Source organism: Parus major, chromosome 1 (genome assembly GCF_001522545.3).
Source record: "Parus major isolate Abel chromosome 1, Parus_major1.1, whole genome shotgun sequence".
Taxonomy (NCBI): Eukaryota; Metazoa; Chordata; class Aves; order Passeriformes; family Paridae; genus Parus; species Parus major.
In genome coordinates this window covers 49,193,276-49,210,942 of record NC_031768.1, presented here as the reverse complement: position 1 = coordinate 49,210,942, position 17,667 = coordinate 49,193,276, and the positions used below count along the sequence as shown (strand labels likewise).

At 39.2% G+C, this 17,667-nt stretch overlaps 1 long non-coding RNA gene across 2 annotated transcripts in view; it reads right to left on the bottom strand.

The window, feature by feature from the left end:
• LOC117244416 overlaps positions 1-17,667 on the bottom strand; it is a 57,278-nt gene that overhangs the window by 20,914 nt on the left and 18,697 nt on the right. For both annotated transcript variants that reach the window (XR_004497453.1, XR_004497454.1), the window contains one exon: positions 16,593-16,703. This is a non-coding gene — a long non-coding RNA (uncharacterized LOC117244416). The remainder of the gene's footprint in view (positions 1-16,592; positions 16,704-17,667) is intronic.

The following is a 17,667-nucleotide window of genomic DNA, read 5'->3' as shown; positions in this document are numbered from 1 at the left end:
CCAAGAACAAGCATCTCTTTTTCAGGGATTAGTCTGTCCCTAATCCTGAGGGTGTACCAACTGGTGCAATTCTTGTGTTCTGTGGAGTCAACTGGACATCAGGAACAGCTGTGAATTGGGCTCTAGGCTGGCAGGTACCTTCCCACTGACTGCTTTGTAAACTACCACTCACATCAAACATGTTACAGCAAAAACAACCATGAAAAGTGTATCTCCCATTAGTTCTCTCCCTGTTCATCTTGCTGGCATTTAAAGATCAAGGTTTATTCTAAATGTAGGTTCCCATTGCTGACACAATTAGCTGTGTTTGTAACAACCATTAGGAAGACATGTGGCCAGTAGGAGGTGATGAGTGAACAGGTTTTCATCAGCCAAATCTTATCCTTTCTCTCCCATGCTGAGTCTGCACTACAAATTAAAAAAACCCCTTGTGTTCTGATTCCTATTTTTTCCTTTTTCTCCCTTTAAACTAACCTATTTAGTACTTTTCCCTGGAAAACCAATGTAATTTCTCAACAGTCTTCTGGCATACTCCCTTTTACTTCCTTTTGAGTCAGTCATAGAGTCTATTTAAAAAATGGAGGATCTTAAAAATTGGAACACTTGTGACATTTGTGACAAGAGAAATTTACATTTCTGTGGCAGTGTTGGTATACCTATCTCTCCAACATCCTGCTTATCTCAGTCAAACAATAGCAAGTGGATTTTTTAACTTATATATTAGGACCTGCTTTTGTTGATAAATTGTATATGCACCAATGCTCACAATTCAAATAAGCAGGTGACAGAAACAACAGTAAACTCTCAGTCTTTGACAGCTTGTTTCTTCACCATCACCACTGGTTTCCCAAAGGGGAAAACACAAACCATTTTTGCTGCAGCTCTACTCAAGGGTTAAATTAACATGTGCTTCCAGATACAGAATTCTCCCTGAGGGGGAAGTATGTACAAAAATGAAACAACACAAATATCCACTATTGTAAAATTCTCCAAGGCAGATGTGTACAAAAAACTCTCCATGTTCTCCACTAACATTAGACAGCCCTGGAATCTCTCCAAGCACATTTAGATGAATAGAACATTTAAAATTAGGATTTTAAAACAATTAAATAAAAGACATACTTTGGAGAGCTACCATTTGCTTTGCTCTTCATACCCCCTTGCCTGCTTCTGTTAGAATAGTAAATACACATCCCAGATGACAGGCTGCTGAAGATATTGTCCAGCAGGGACATCTAGCTTCTTCCCAGAGCCTGTAAAGAATTGTTTCAGTAACTTTGAAGATGTCTTTTTGACTTTAACATAAATAAGTGGTTGCAGAGGTCTAAGCAATAATATGTCCTTTGTCGAACACTGCTTTTTTCAAACTAGTTGATATCATTATTTTTTTATCTGAACCTCAGATACAAAGCAACATTTCAGGAAGAAAATCTACAGAAACACCCCAAAATGTCTCATGTGTAGTTTGGAATTTTTCTTACTCCGGAAATGATCACAGTAAAGAATCTGATAAAAAAATGGAGTATGTATTCAAATAGAGGCTTAGCAGTTTAAGCCTTGGGAGCTTGGCCATTTTAGCTGTCAGTTTGAACAAAGGTAGAAGGGCAACAAGGGGCAGACTGAGCTTTGCCCACCTGTACCTGCATTTGCAATCAGAGTCGCTTGAGAAGAGGAGGTCAGCCACAGATCCATTCAGGACATTCAAGCCTTACCTTTTCCTTAGACACAGACTTGCCCCAGCCTTTTGACACAGCTCACTCCAGCACTGGCAAGTTCAGGACCATGCAAGCAGATTGGTTTGGTTTGCCTGACTGTGCCATGGAAACGTTCTGGAATGAGTACAACCGGATATTTGTCATTGCTATGCAGGGTGTTGGTACTCGGAACATTGTTTTCCTTCTGTAAGTCCTCCTAGGCTCAGACCTCCTCATGAAGTCCATGTAACCAGCCTAATGGGGAAGTTTAGAGTTTTTCATGTCTGGATGAGGAAAGCCAGAGGGGGAAAAAAAAAAAAAATTAAACATCTTTATAACCATGCATTTTCCTCTTACTTCACTGAACACAAGATTTATAGCTCATGATTCCTTTGTTTTTGTGCCCTTATCATGATCTCTTTTTGAACCCCTAAGCTCTTTAGACACTAAAGATAATCAATTCTTACACTCAGTACTTGAAACTTAAACAAATATTTGGCAAACTGAAGTTCAAAACCACAGCTTTCAATGATTTGTCTTGCAGACCCAACTTGTCTTTCCCATTTCTGATCCAAGGAAAGTCCCATACTTCTTGGAGACTATCTCCAGGAGACAGCATAATCAGGCACCCACTCAAAGTCAGCTGAAACCTTTCCATCAACACTAAAGATGCAAACTCCACTGCCTAGGGCCTGGTTGTGTTTTGTGTCACTTATGTGGTCACTGCCTATGACTGGAGAGCACAACCCCTTGGTGTGAGGGAAGGATGGCCCCAGGAGCACATGGCAGAGCAGGGTGCCTGTGGGTCTGCTGCTCTCACAGGTTCCACGGGCAGCCTGCAGAAAGAAAGGTCCTGCTGTGTCCGAATGACAGTGCCACACTAACAGATACTACATGAACAGGTATGGTGTGCAGCCACCCATTTTGCTCCAGCCACAGCCTCTAGCCAGATCCAGGGCTGTGCTTCCAGGTTTCTCTGCACAGGCAGCTCACATGTGCTACAGCTAAATAGTCCAGAGGTGTGAAAATGGACAGGAAAGCTCTGAGTGAAGACCAAGCTAGTAGCCCCACATTCATCAGCTGGTGTGCATGAGGGTTGAGATGGCACAATTTTCTCCACTGGCAGTATAAAAGGAAATGGCACTCCATTCAGCCAGTGGTTTGCATATCCCAGGAGTCCCATAATAATTTCCATGTCATAGTCTGCATGCAAAAAATGTGGTGCCATGGAGTGGAAGAAGTTAAAAAGTCAATGTATTTTATGGCCCTACAAGGTGCTTATAGATGAATTCTGCCTTTTCCAGACTCAATCAGTGAGGCCACACATGGGGGAAACTGGATTTTCTCGCTGAGTGTAGGACTGCCGTTATTATCATATTTATCATTAGCAGCGAGAGCACACATGGCGCAGCAGCGCTTCATCCATATTCATGCTTTATGTGTTGGTGCCCTGCAAGCAGGAAGCTCAAAGCCACTGTCCCACTGTCTACAAGTCACACAGATGTACTGGTGCAAGTCACCCTAGCCAGCAGATGCCCTCTGGAGGTACCAGATGTTCAGGCAAAAGGGAGGATGGGAGATGGGAGATAAGTCATGTAAGGCGCAGCATGAAGAGGTTTTGCAGAAAATGGTTTAAAACGATTGGTGCAAGCAGCTATGAATAACTATTATTACTTCATTCCTAGACATTGATTTTTGTTCTGTCCCTTCAAGGCGTTTCACAAAGAAGTCACTATCGTGATCCATATTTTCCTAAAGCACAAGAGCTCCTGCAGTTTGAGAGTCCTCCCTTTTCTCCTTCCAGGACTGCCTTGCTCTGCGCATTTGGGATGGCTATGTTTTCTCTCTCCCTGAGCAAAGCACTGCAACAAGGACGTGGTGATCAGGCAGGGTATCTCCCTGCTGCCAACCTGCACCCATTATACTCAATGAAAAATAAATGGCAAGGAAATGAACCATCCTGGTGCTATCGGTCATGCAGCACCACTGCTGTTTTCAGAGACTGCACCTTTCTGAACTCATCTGGGGGCTCTTCAGCTGCAAAGCCAATGACCTCATTTGTCACCTCACAAATGCCTCCCTCCTGTGAGCCTTGTGGAGAATGTACATCTTTGTTTAACAGGATATAGAGCTTTGAAGAATGAGGAAAAGATTACTGATAGTGATGTGAACTCAGAGCAGGCATAAGTCACCTTTCCAGGAGATCTCAGCTCTGATTAAAACACAGTTGAAAAATGTGCCTCTCCCAAGAATTCCCCTTGTAGCATTCCCTGTTAGATTTTCCAGATTACATCAGTGCATGACAGACTAGGAAAGAAACATGACTACAATTTTGAACATAGAAACAATTCTTAAAAATAATGGTTTTTTGAGCATTAGTAGTAAGATCATAAACCTTTCCTGCTTTATTAGAAGGGGCACCAATTCGTTTAATGATATTAAAAATTTATACAGCCTGAATGATACAGGACATCACAACAAATGACACAGCAAACTTTGGCTATCTCAAAATCCCATTGTTGATGAAAGTAGATCAGAGATAGCTAAGATGAGACTAGCTGGTGAAAAAGGATGAAGATTTATAATATAATTTTTTTAAAAAATCTGAACTTTAGGTGCAGCATTGCTTATTTAAAAAAAAAAATTAGAAGCCGTTCTTTTTATGTTCCTATGCATGTAGAACAGTGAGAGTGAGTTCTATTTTGAGAATATGATGCTGCTCAGATCTTAATTTGAGCAGGAGGTCAGAAAAAAAATGGATTCACAGAGATAAGACTGTGATCTGATCTGTTTTGCATAAGAATAAAAAAAAACAATATTCAAAGAAGAGAAAAAAAAAACATTTTGGAACTTTGTTGACAAAGGGTCAGAACAGTTTCTTAAAACAAGTCTGGCAGCACTCTCTGAAAGCTTCTGTGTCACTAATAAGAATGTTACACTTGAAGGAGCATTGTAATATTTTGTAACCTACCATATGAAATCTGGTGTCCAACCACAGGTTAAATGCACACAATAAAATTCTCTTTCCTCCCACTGCCAGTTCTGTCACTTACTACACAAAAAGTCTGCAAAAATACAATATGACTCAGAATATGTAGGCTGTGGCCAGGCAGAGAAAGTTCATTCAAAATTGATTTTCTTTCAGGCATCCCTGATATTCCCTGTTTCAATTGCTCACCTACTGTACAGTTGAGTGAGCACTTAAGGAAGTTGCAAAGCGATGCAGCCTGTCTGGGACATGAAGGAATGTGGAGCAGGATAATCACAACATCATCAACCCAATTCTCCAAGGTAGCTGGCCAATAATACTGTTCTAATTGAATAACTTATCCGCAGCTATTTCCCCCGGGAGAGCCTATGGCTTCAGCTCTCTGTGTAGGCAGATGGTACAGCATACACAATGAAACCTGTAATTTTCTCTCACTGCTGAGCATGTTAACAGTGAGCTGTTTTCCCAGTACTGCTAGCCCATTAATATTTTATTTTAACTGGTTTTCTCCAAGTTATTATGCACCATGCAGCAGAGAATGGAGAAACCAATGATACATTTCATATTATTTTTACAGCTAGCTCACTAAGCTACCCCCTGCTCATTAAGGCTTCTGCTCTGCTAATCAACAATTGTATATGTCATCATCAGGTATATGCTGAAATGAAAGTGTCATAATTAAAAACAAAGGTGCATGAGTCACCGGAGCCCTGAATTACTAACTAGCAGCAAAGCATAACAAATAGGCTGCAAGTGAATTCCAAACCTGCAGGGCTATTTTTTAAAACATGCATTAATGAGCATGTGCTGAGCACATTTCTGACTCTGAGAATGCTGTCCTGATCTTGCTCTCTGAACCACATGTCTTAGCGATGTACTGCCATCCCCTTGTCCCCAAATGTTGGAACAGCACATAATCCTCTGCAGCAAAAGTGGTTGAAAGGCAAATGCAGCCGGGGAGGGCAAGGCAGCAGAGACAGCCCATCAACAGCGTAACAACATGACAGATGACAGACCCAGAGGCAAATCCAGGCCTGCCAGCAGATCTGCCTGTAGAGCCTGCCAGCGAGCCAGATGCAGCTACTGAAAAGATATCATCCCTAGCTTAGCATCTGGGTCTTGCTGCAGCCAACCATACTTCATGTGCTCCATGTCCTTACTGCTGACCCCAACTGCTGGGAGAGGCTGCAACAATGAGGGAGAGCTCAACTGCATCAACATTGCATTTATATTTTGCTAGTATATACGCTGTGACTATAAAAAATGTCAATCTGCCTACAGTATAATTATCAGTTTGCATTTATTTTAGCTCTTCTGGCAGCATATGTACACTGTTTCCCCTCTCCCACTGTCTCTGAAAAAAGACAGCTCAGGGATTCATTCTTTGTTTGCCATTTCTACTCAGAAGTACACACTTAGCTACTTCACCATCTCTTAGAAATAGCAGTACACTGTAAATCTATGTGTGATTAAACCTTGGCATTGAGATCCAGCAGTTCTAGTCCCTGGAAAGGTACAGTTCTTTCTAATACACAAGTATTTCAGAGCTCGGCTTGTAGTGTTAAACATCAAATAAATCTTTGTCAAGTGACTCAGGTGACAATTAAGTGAAAACTAATGACATGCCATCACAGAAAAGGTAATTGCATCCATTGTTAGGTACTTCCCAGGTCAGGATACATGCATAGCGTTTCAAAAATTGTATTCATTCGTTCACCCTGGCATCCTAGTCTGACTACAAAAGTGTATTATTAAAATCATCATTTTTGCTTTTATAGAAGTTAGGGACATTCTTTTTGGATGATCCTACCCCCCTTAGAGTTCAGCACTACTTTTCTGCATACTAGTAATTGGCTCAGTCAGCCAAGCAAAATGTAAATGTAGAGGTTCAAAAGCATCCTGTTGAGGACTGGATGGGAAAGGTTCTGTTCTCTTATTTTCTCATCTATAATAGTTACTAAGAAATACCTTAATCACATGGTTATAAATGTATTCTTCAGAAAAGATGCCTTGCTGGAAATTATTGATCTGTAATGGAAATTTCCTTAGTCTTGTTTAAATCTTGTTTAAAAAGTGCATTTATAGAAACCAAACCATATTGTCCCTTTTGGTTCAAGGTAGAGTTAATCTCACTTACCTCAGGCATCTAAGTCACACTAGGATCCCCTTTAAGTCAATGGAAAAATACAGGCACCTTCAGAAGGCTATTCATCTCGTCCTAATGTAGGCATCAGAACAATTCATCTGAAATGAACCCTTCTGTGAAGACACCTATGTCTTTCTATTAATTATAAAGGACGCCCATGGAGACTAGCTTTGAATTGGTTCCTCTTTTTTACTCTTGTGAGATCAGGTGAGATGTATCCCACTCTTCATGTTACCTTGGCTAAAGAGGAACGTGTAGACAGAAAACCGGGAAGTTAAAAGAGCACAGCCTTTCGTTTCAGATTCATATATATTCCCATAATTAAGAAAGGATTACCAAATAAGCTGAATCACAAAGCTACTTTTCTCTGTTTAACACCACAGAGCTGGAAATAGCAGGATTCCCCATATATAGCCTTTGAGCCATTTGCAGTGGGAATATCTAGTTCTCTTAGTGAATCATGCAAAGCTGGCAGATCTCTTGACACTGATTCCTGCTTCTTTTCAATCATTTTTTCAAACATATAAGGAGATCCCAGATGTATAAAGACAGTCTGCACTGGAGACCCGTTCTATTCTGATGTTAGCAATTCTTGTAGTTATGGGAATATTATATGGCAAAATTATGGAATATTGAAAAGGACACTGGATATGTTATGAGCTTTGTAATCACAGATGTTTTGAGAGGGGCACTTATGTGATCAGCTCTGATGAAGATTCAGTCCTGTAACTAAAACTGCTTGATTACCCTGTGTATGGTATAAGAATTTTTTCCTAGTAAAATCTTACTAATTTTTTTTTCTACATTTTGATGGACAAACATGGTATAAAACAATTGGTTCAAAATCTTACCTAGTCTGAAAATACCCCAAAACATTCTGTTTAAAAAATTTCCAGAACTAACTTTTAAAAATTCACATTTCTTTAAAATATTTATTTAAACTATACAAAAAAAAATCAATTATTTTGAAGAAATGCATTATTCACTACTGGAATTGTGTTTCCTCTTGTTTTTTAGCTAGCTGAGTACTCTGTATGACAAATTACTTCACAGGTTAACATAAAATAAATTCAGAACTGCCAGAAAATTGAAAAATTGGTTATTCACATGGCAGTACTGTGAGGTTAGTACTTCATCTATTGTTCTGCTTTTGCTGCACAATAAAGACAGTTTTCAAAACTGATGTTGTTTCCCTTCAGGAGAGGTGGAATATGGCAATTCAAGTTTTCCCACAGCATCCTGTTTTTGTCTGGGGTCACCAGTGCAAAGGAAATGGGGTCACCAGCACATCTCCATACTCACAGATTTCTCTGAAGAAGACAGAACATGTTACCTATTATTGCTTAATTCTTACGTATTGGAAAAAAAATATATTTCTGAGTAAACATAGGTATTTTAAACATATTGATGAGTCTTTAAGAGCAGAGGCAAGAAACTAAGTCATCTGGTGCTTTAAAATATGGAAGAGATGTGGAACTGTTTTTTAATGAAAAACAGTACTGCCAAAAATTACAACTTCCATGGGTCAGTCTCATTTTCTTTAATTCAGAACCAGACACAAATGGTAGGAACTTTTACAGGTGATTTTTAAATTCATTTTTATGATACATTTTACATTCCATATCAATAGAATGCTTGCATGGCTGTTTTCATCTATACATTAGGTTTACAGAGAAATGTTTGCATTGAAGCAAAACTTGCAGGTGCTTATCTTACTGCAGATTCCAAAGGGGGGAAAAGTACCTTGACATCATCTCATCTGAAAGGCAGGAATCACTGTGCAAGAAACAGCTTTTCCAAGAGCACAGGAAGATGTGTAGGGCCAGAACCATTTCCCAGGGAGATTAATGGGAGGCCTTTTTTTGACTTCAGCTGAGACCAAGGACAGCAGTAAAGATACCTGGCTCACATTTCTCTTCTCTAACCAAATTTACTAAAGCATCTTTTTAAAATCCTTCCTTAAAGGCCTTGAATTCTTCTGCTACTGCTGATCACCAGAGACAAATTCTGGTTGGTATCTCCATCCATTTGTAGATGAGTATGACCAAAGTCAAAATGGTGAAACCCTTATTTCCTGTAGAAATTCAGTGGAGTGGTCTGCTAATGAATAATAACTTACAGCTGCATAGTTCAACAAAATCCAGATCATTTACTGCAAATTCTATGGGATTTTGTCAGGTGGCTAGCAAGAGAGAAGATGATATCCAAAAGATCTAAATTTGCATCAGCACTGCTGGATCCATTCCCACATTGTTATAGTGTGAAGTAGCAGAGAGGGTACCCTAAGTCATGTGGGATCACCCCAGATCTATAATCAGGAAAAGGTAATTATAATCAAGGAACGGCCCCATGCCATGATCCTCCTTTGTATGAAATAATAAAAAAATAAACACGAGAAGAAGAACAAATCTATCTTTGACCTGTTTTTATCTACTCTGTCTAATATTTCTTCTCAGATTTGTAATGTAAGTATGCAGTAAATACTACACATTCTGTCTTTACCTGCTCTCATGATTCTTCGGTCACAATATTCAACACAGTGTAACATGACAGAATGCAATCAGATCAGCTAAGATTTAATATCATTCTAATTTTTACCTCAACATTTTGATAGAAGAGAAAGAGCATAAACTGTTCATGGGAAAACATAAGTATTTTGGATAGAACATTTATATTTATTTATGTAAAGGAATATATGTACATATATAAACAATTTGGGAATAAATAGAGGGAAGAAAATACTAAATGGAAAAGAAGCAAATGAGTTATAAGCTCTAACCATAGGAAAAACAAATCATATAAATGAATACTGCAATAAAACCCTGTTTTATAAGCAGTTGTGACCTGTTTGAGGAGGAAATGCAAAAGTCTGCCAAAAACATATCACATCCATCTGTCCAGTTTAGAGTATTAGTTGGGTTTTTGCTTGGACAGTTCTCAGCCCAATCCTGTTAATACTTACATATATTAACAGCCTTGTTCCTAAACTTATTCCAAAACTCTCAACTCAGCAGACTGGAATGATGTGTAAGTAAGATGACATGTAGCCAAGGTGCTGTATAGGGGCAAACATGCCTAGGCACATGCAGAATTAAGCTGAAAAACTGTAATATTTAGTCATCACTGTAGTGCTAGCCCCAATATTCACAGGCATGGTTTATATTCCTATCTTAATCTGGATATACAGGACCAGGAAAGCACCATTAGGAAGAAGATTTCCATATTTTTATTCAGCACTGCAGTTCTGCGAACTTCTAAAAGACCAGTGCTTGTGTTTCTCTTTCATCCTATGTGCAGAACTACCTAAGCTTTCAAACAAATGTGCACAGTATCAGATTTTGTTTCCCACACTTAATGAAGTAATTTTTCGATAAAATAAGTAATCTTTGAAGAAGACTTAGAACTTCTCCATGGCAAACTGATTTCTCCAGTCTTAGCTATGTATTACTTTCTAATCTTTACTGTCACTATACTACTATATTTTAAGTTCTTCTCTGCACAGTCCGAATCAGGGTAAGAAGGACATTTACACAGTGAGATGAAACAAACTCAGATCTAACATCAGGATATTTTGAATTAGAGCAGGACTACACCATTTAATTAAAATGATATCATTACAGGAAATAATTTTTTAGTCCTGTGTAGTTACATGGTTTATATTACTCCTTTTTGCTCAGCATTTTTCTAGGCCAGCTTAAGTGTCTCATGTCCTCGCATCTGATGTTTGCATTCTGAATGTTTTAGTTATCCCATCTGATGTTTGTAGTTCTCCTCAGGTTCCCAGTATAAAGTTAGGCATTTCATCCTTCCAGGTACCAGCATTGTAGGCAGTGTAGTCTGTGGGACTGTAACAGTGAAGTTCTTTTTTTGGATTTCTCATGCATCTGTGTTTCATCTCCATGTATATATCTGAACAAATAATTCACCATCTTAGAGGGAGTTGTAAAGACAAATCAGCTGTTCAGGTAAGACTATAGTGAAGCTATACAAATATTACAGCAAAGATAAAACATGTTATTGGGTCATTTAGAGCCTTGCCCACAGGCTATTCTGGGGAAAAAGCAGTATTTCCCTGTAGTGGCCAACTTGCCTGTTAAAACTAAAATGCTTTTTCAGCCTTAGAAATCACAACCACAGTGGTCTAATACTAAATTATTGACCATTAAGCAAGCATCTTAGTTATTCTCCAGAATGATTCTACCCGTTAAAAACAACATACAACTATTTTACAGGATTTCACTGTAACATGCACTTTATTTATCAGACTTTTTATTTTCTTGGCAAGCATTGCATACGTAGAAGTTTGGATGCTCCTCCACCATTGCTGCATTCAGCCTTTCTCACCAGTTTTCTAGCACAGTGTAAAAACAAGCATGTTAAACAGTTTTAATGAAAAGCCTTATCAGACACTACTTGTTCCTTCTCTCTGGCTACTTTGCAAGCTTGAGATACAGCTCTACTTCCTAAGCCTTCTCTGTCAAGCTAACCTAAGGGGTGAAGAAATATTCAGGGATTTGCTGCTTTCTTTGCAAACCAGGCAAAATTTCACAGCATTATTTTGATTTTCCAAATGTAATTGAAAAACATACTTTGTCTGGCTATGTCTAACGAGTGCATTTAGCACAGAAGTAATTTATTAGATATGAAAAAATAAATTGCCCTCTTTTCTTTCCTACCTCCTTTTGACTTTAGACACCTATTAGACACCTATTACTGTGTTAACTTCTCTTCCAAAAGTACAACAGTCCCCACTCTCCCTCCCTCAGAATGGCAATGTGTAAATTGTTTATTTCTTTCTGAATGCCTGTTTTATATTTCAAGGAAATTTTTATTAAACTGAATATGCATACCAGGAGTTTAAACAATCTGACTGAAATGAGGCTGTACCATTCACTTCCATCTTTCAGATTCCTAGGCTGTTGGGACTGCGCTGGAAATAGATGTTTCTAATGGAAAACAATGTACATAGTGAAGATGCTTTCCTAGATAGTGACACAGCCACATAGCATCACATCACCTTTCAGCTCACCTCTGGATGAAATTTAGTTTGATAGCCTGGCCCAGATCACCTCAGTGCTTAGCTCTGCAGGGCTCATTGTTCCATGAATACAGTCAAGGGAATTTATACCAAAGCACATAACTGTACCACATTTCTGCTTTTTCAATCAGCACAGATGGAAGTCCAGATCTGTCTGTCTAAGCTGTATAAATGAGCTCCCCTAGCCTCCAATCTACCAATAAAGCATAACAGTAAGAGATTTTTAGTAAAAGATCATGCTAAAGAAAATCTGTAAACTCTCTGTTTTTTTCCTTATGCATGGAAAAAGTATTAAAATTGCTTTAGTGAATTACTTTTAAAGGAGCAAATGCCCTAACATACAAAAATGCAAAAGTCTCTTTTTACTAAGGAATCAGCAGGTTTTCCTCCCTTCCTGCCAAGCAACAGGCACAGACATATCTCCTTCATGGCTTGATAAACCAAATAATAGGAATTGTCTTTTCTTCTTTTCTCTGCCATCTATAAGGCTCCATATGTTGCCTTTACTTGTTTAATTTACTATAAACACCCAAAGGAAACAGTCATCATCACTGCCTGAATTTTCACAACAAACTAATGAGTTAGCATATTTTAGTGGCAACAGAGTGAGACTTCTGCAGAGACACTGCTACGCTGAAGTGGCTGGGCACTCATATTCTGAAAGCTAGGAATCTGGGCTGGTTATTTTCCAAGAACTTTATCATGATACTGAATATTTAACAAGGGTTCATGCCTTTTGGTCACTCCTACTGTGGCACATGACAAGGTAACACTTCTTCGAATATCAGGGATAAATTTAAAAATAACTCTTTTTTTTTGTTCTGTAGTCTTCCATCTGACTATTACTTCACATGTCCTCAGTGCATACATAAGGGGAAACCAATGATGCATGGAAAAAAACAGGGCTAAGTATCATCAGATAATAATTACGTTAGAAAACCATTGTGTTTGTTGATCTTGCTTTTTTTCCAGAAAAATTAAAAATTGTACTTGGGAGAGGCTTGTCAAGAATCTACTAACGCTGCCTTGCTAGTACACCACCTCCAAGAGGCTTAAGAGAATTGGACATCTTGATTAATCATCTTGGGTTTTTTTAATGTAATCCTAATATTCAGCTTAGTGAAGCAGGATTTTTCCTGACCCCAGGCAAGATGGCCTCTTCCTCGTGTTTCAGATCAAGGGGCTGTTGAAAATGATGGAGAGTAGAGTAACAGGGAGAAGGTACCAGAAATGTAATTACTGAAAGGTGAAATGAGCTTCTCTTCATCCTCAAACTTTTTTTTTTTAACTCTACAAGACGGATTTTGGCTCTGGGGGAGGAAAAAAAAAAAAAAGAGTGTCAGGAGCCCTATCTAACTCACAGAGCTATTCTGAGTGAGGATAGGCACATTACAGCCTGTAAGGCAGTCAGCAGCTGTGATAACGACAAGCAGAGAACATAGACTTCTAGATAGGCTTCTGAATCCTTAAACAGAAAGTGTGACAGTCCTACACCTCAGTCACATGTATACTCCCACATGGGGGAACATACAGGCTCCTTAAGGCCTTTTTGTTTTGTTTCTTTTTCTTCCCCCATCCTTTTTAAACACCTCCCTACTGTTATATTCAGTTAATTGCAGGACATTTACAAGTTTCTGATAGTACATATGAGGAGAGATACAAGGAGCTTTTTGCTCATACACAAAAGCAACACAAGCCCTTTTTTCAGAGACTTCAGTATCTAAAAAGACAGACTCATAGAATCAGAGAATGGCTTAGATTGGAAGGGACCTCAAAGATAATCAAGTTCCAATCTCCAACCTCTAGTTCCTCCTGTTTTGGACAGGGACATCTTTCATTAGACCAGATTATTCAGGGCATAGGGGAACAGAAGATAAGGCATAAACAAACTGAACAGAGATACATCTGTTACATGGACAGAGATTCTTTGTCTTGAGTTGGGACATGACTGGTGAGAGCCATGCTGGGTCTGGAAGACATTCACACGCATTACATAGCTCATGTAATGAGAAGGATGGACAAGGATGCAGGTATGCCTTCAGATACCAGGGTAAAAGGGAAGATGTGATGGGGTAGGAGGGAGGAAAAAAAGGCTTTATTGGCCTCATCCTGATAATTGAAAATTTTAATTGCAGGTTTCACCCCCCCCTCACAGAATAGCTGGTACTAAACAAAAAGGGTGGTTTTAAAAGCACACACTCTCTGTTGCCTTTTGCAGAAGATTAATGCAGATTTAAATTGCAGCTTTATTGTCTGTTGGCAAAGTGACTGCCATGAAGGGATTTAAAACTGCAAATTCTTTAGCGTAGTCAGACATACTTTTGAAAAATGAAGTCCTCTTCTGCTCAGGGGATTAGTTTAACTTTTTATGATGTTCATTTTTGTAATTCTTTACTACTTCTTCATCCTGTGTTTGCTTTATGAGGTTATTATTTTTATACATAGTTTGGTAGAGTCTTAGGAAAGCTGAGAGAGACAGGTGTTTGAAATTCTAGGTGCAATAAAGAGACATAACATTTATTAGAAAAGAAGAAATGTGGCATAAATGGGAGTTTCCTTTTGTTTCTTCAATACCAGTTCAGTTCCCACCACAGTAGTTGGCAATGATATTTGAAATAGGGCTGCCTTAGGTCCTTAGGTTAGGAAACACGGACAGTGAAAGTACAGCTGAAATATAATGGACCAAAGAAAAGACCCTGCAGTTCTGGATGCCAAAGTTCCAGCTCTGCCTCACCTGTTGTGGGTCTGGTTGTGCCTCTTGAAGGCGCTGACCTTCACTTATGTTCACTCAGGTTAAGAAGCCACTTGCTCAACAGAGGCCTAAGTAGCTTTTGTGGTAGTCAAATGTCATTACACAAGGTATTCCTCTAATATTCAGTTCACAGAATTTCAATTAAACTAACTGCCATTTCAGGTCTGACTTACAGATCAACCAGAGAACACGTTTTAGAAAACCATCTCATACTGATTGAAAAATCCTCATAGTTGGGACATTTACCCATAACCCTTGGTAATGTGTTCCATCATTTTCCCTGCACCATTAACTAATTTTGTCTCTTGTCAAGTTTGAGTTGATATAAGCTAAATGTTCCCTTGCTGTATTATAGACAGTTACATTAACAGGCCTGGTTGATCAACATTTCCATTGGTAGTGTATGGCTTTTTGAGAAAATCAAAACTTAAGTTTCCTTCAACAAGTTAAATTCACTAAGGCCCTTGAGTCTTTCACTGTAAGATATGTTTTCCTTGTGTTATTTTCTTGTATCTGTTTTTGATTTCTCACCAGTCTTTTAAAAGAGTTTGCAAATGAACTGGTCTGAGAATTCTAATAGTGATAAAAAGAATGAAATAACTAGAGCATCCCAACACCTTTAAAATATGTTATTGTCAAAGATTATCTGGGAAGCTGGGGGAAATCTTCATGATTTCAGGAGGTTAACTAAGAATTTAAATGGAATGTAAAACAAGCTTGAAAATGTGTGTTTGACCCGTCTTTTTCCTCATTTCCCCACTTTGTTGGTTTTCTCATACGCATCCAGGTTTGAGAATGTGTATGTATGAGTTCTTAAATATAGAACAAATGCAGATAATTTTCAGATTTTCTAGGAACTTCATGGACTATATTCTTATTTAGGTACCTTTCTCCACACGTATTCTTTCAGACCACTTGGCAGTCCAGCCCTAAATATTCAAGTTAGTCTTTATCTCAATCCTCCTGACAGCTACATACTGTCCTCATACCATCTGATAACTGTGGTCTGCTTTCTGCTTTCTTACATATAAGTTATCACAGTCACATCTATTAAAAACAGAATGTCTTCCAGCTAATTTGCCAGTAAGTTAAGTCAGCCCAACATCACCTATCCATCTCTTTCATTCCTAGCTGCTCTCTAATCTTCAGATCAGCTACAGGTATAATTAGTAGGAGGTAATTCTCATTTCACAAGAGCTAAAATGTTGCACTGATAAAAAGCACTTTAGAGCCTGAGAACAGATCCACTCAGGATCCTGTGTATGCCACTTGCTTAGTGATTACTTCTCACTCACATATTTAAATGATAATTACCCAGCATTTACTCCATTTAACATCCATTGTGCTGATTTTCTCTTGTTTTCATTTTTAATTATAAGGTTGTATACCATCAAATCAAATGCCTCAGAGAAGCCAATGCAAATATAATTACCTCCAGCAGACAAAGTTCTAATATCACAAAAAAGTATGCGTTGGGTTAGTTTGACAAGAATTCCTTAGCATCAGTTTATGTGAATCAACATTCATTGCATTATTTTAACTTAAATCTTGATTTATTTGGCTCAATATCATTCCATTTCTTTTGCCTGTGACTGAAATCCTGAAGACAAGGCTAACCTTCCTCCCTTCCTCCCTCCCTTCCCCTCCTCCCTCTCTCACACACACACATTTCTTGCATTTAGAATAGTTCAAAGGAACAGAAAGGAGATGAGAAACTATTATCCAATCTCTTTTGCAGTGATCTGACCTCTACAATAAGGACACTGACAATACAAGTTTTTCCCAAGGCATTTTAAGTCTGTAGGCTTACACTTAAACACTCTGGAAATGCAATGGATTATTGCTAAGTATTGTTGTTGCTGTTCCTAATGTCAGCCTTTCAGACTAAGCGCTGCACTTTAAGGCTATGTCAGAGAATAACCACTAACTAGAGAACAAAGGGGAGGCAGAGTAAGAGCTCAGACATGTAGAACCTGCTTCTCTCAGCAGCTGTGCCTCAGCCCCTGGACCAGTAGTCAGGTTGGATATAAACGGCAAGTTTCCAGGGCTTCAATTGATGGTCTGTTCTTTGGAGCACTGTCTTCCTAGGGCAGAAAAAGATTGGAAGGTAAACAATTAGATGGCTGCACTGCACAGGGCTGTGTGCTCTGATTAGGAGATTCTGCCTGACACAGAGGGATGTCACTGCCTGCAGTGGTATCTGCTCCTGTCACTATCGGCGTGCGGCAGGTGACACTATAGAGGATGAAGCTTGGCTGAGCTGCCTACAGAGTTAAAGGGAAGTGGCAAGGGAAAGGGGAAAAGAGGAAGATAGGGCTGACAACTGTAACTAACCCTTCAGTGCCTAAAGGAGAAGAGGGGTGGGATGGCTGGATGCAGAGTCGGTGTGTCACAGTGCAGCTACTGCAGATGAATCAGTCCTAAGACAAAAATAGCTACTTATACCCTCTGTCACCACTACCTTGCTTAGAATTCTCTGACAGTCTAACAATGCAACCAGGCCTTTGACTCCTCTACTTAGCTGACGGAGCACCCCACAGTCACCAGAGTTACAAAGCTGCTTAAGGAAAACATCATCCTGTTCCACATCCCCATCATCACCCTACCACCACCACTGCTCTCTGAGGAGGGGAGGAAAAACAGATATATTTTATGGGTAGCCAGACCTAGACAAAGAGAAGCACAGCTGCTTTAGGAAGCTTTTTTATGGATTCACTTACAGCACACCTAGCACAAAGCAATATATATTGCCACCTGACTGCTCATAAGCACTGAAGGCACTTTGTGTGGGAGGGAGGTGTAAAAGTATTTCAGATACTGTCAACATACCAGTAAGCTAGGAAAGAGCTTAGAAAAGCCATCAGATATGTTGGAGAATGTCTGTGTCCCTTGGGAACTCTCTGCAGTAAGTTTGTCATCCCTGTGGCTTGGAAAACTGTTTCTCCCTCTTTTTTATGTCATCTTTGGGACTGATGAGGCAGCCCCTACGGAAAAGTTCAGCCAGCTGTGTATTGCAGAGCTGATATTGTGGGGAACTAGAAATGCTCA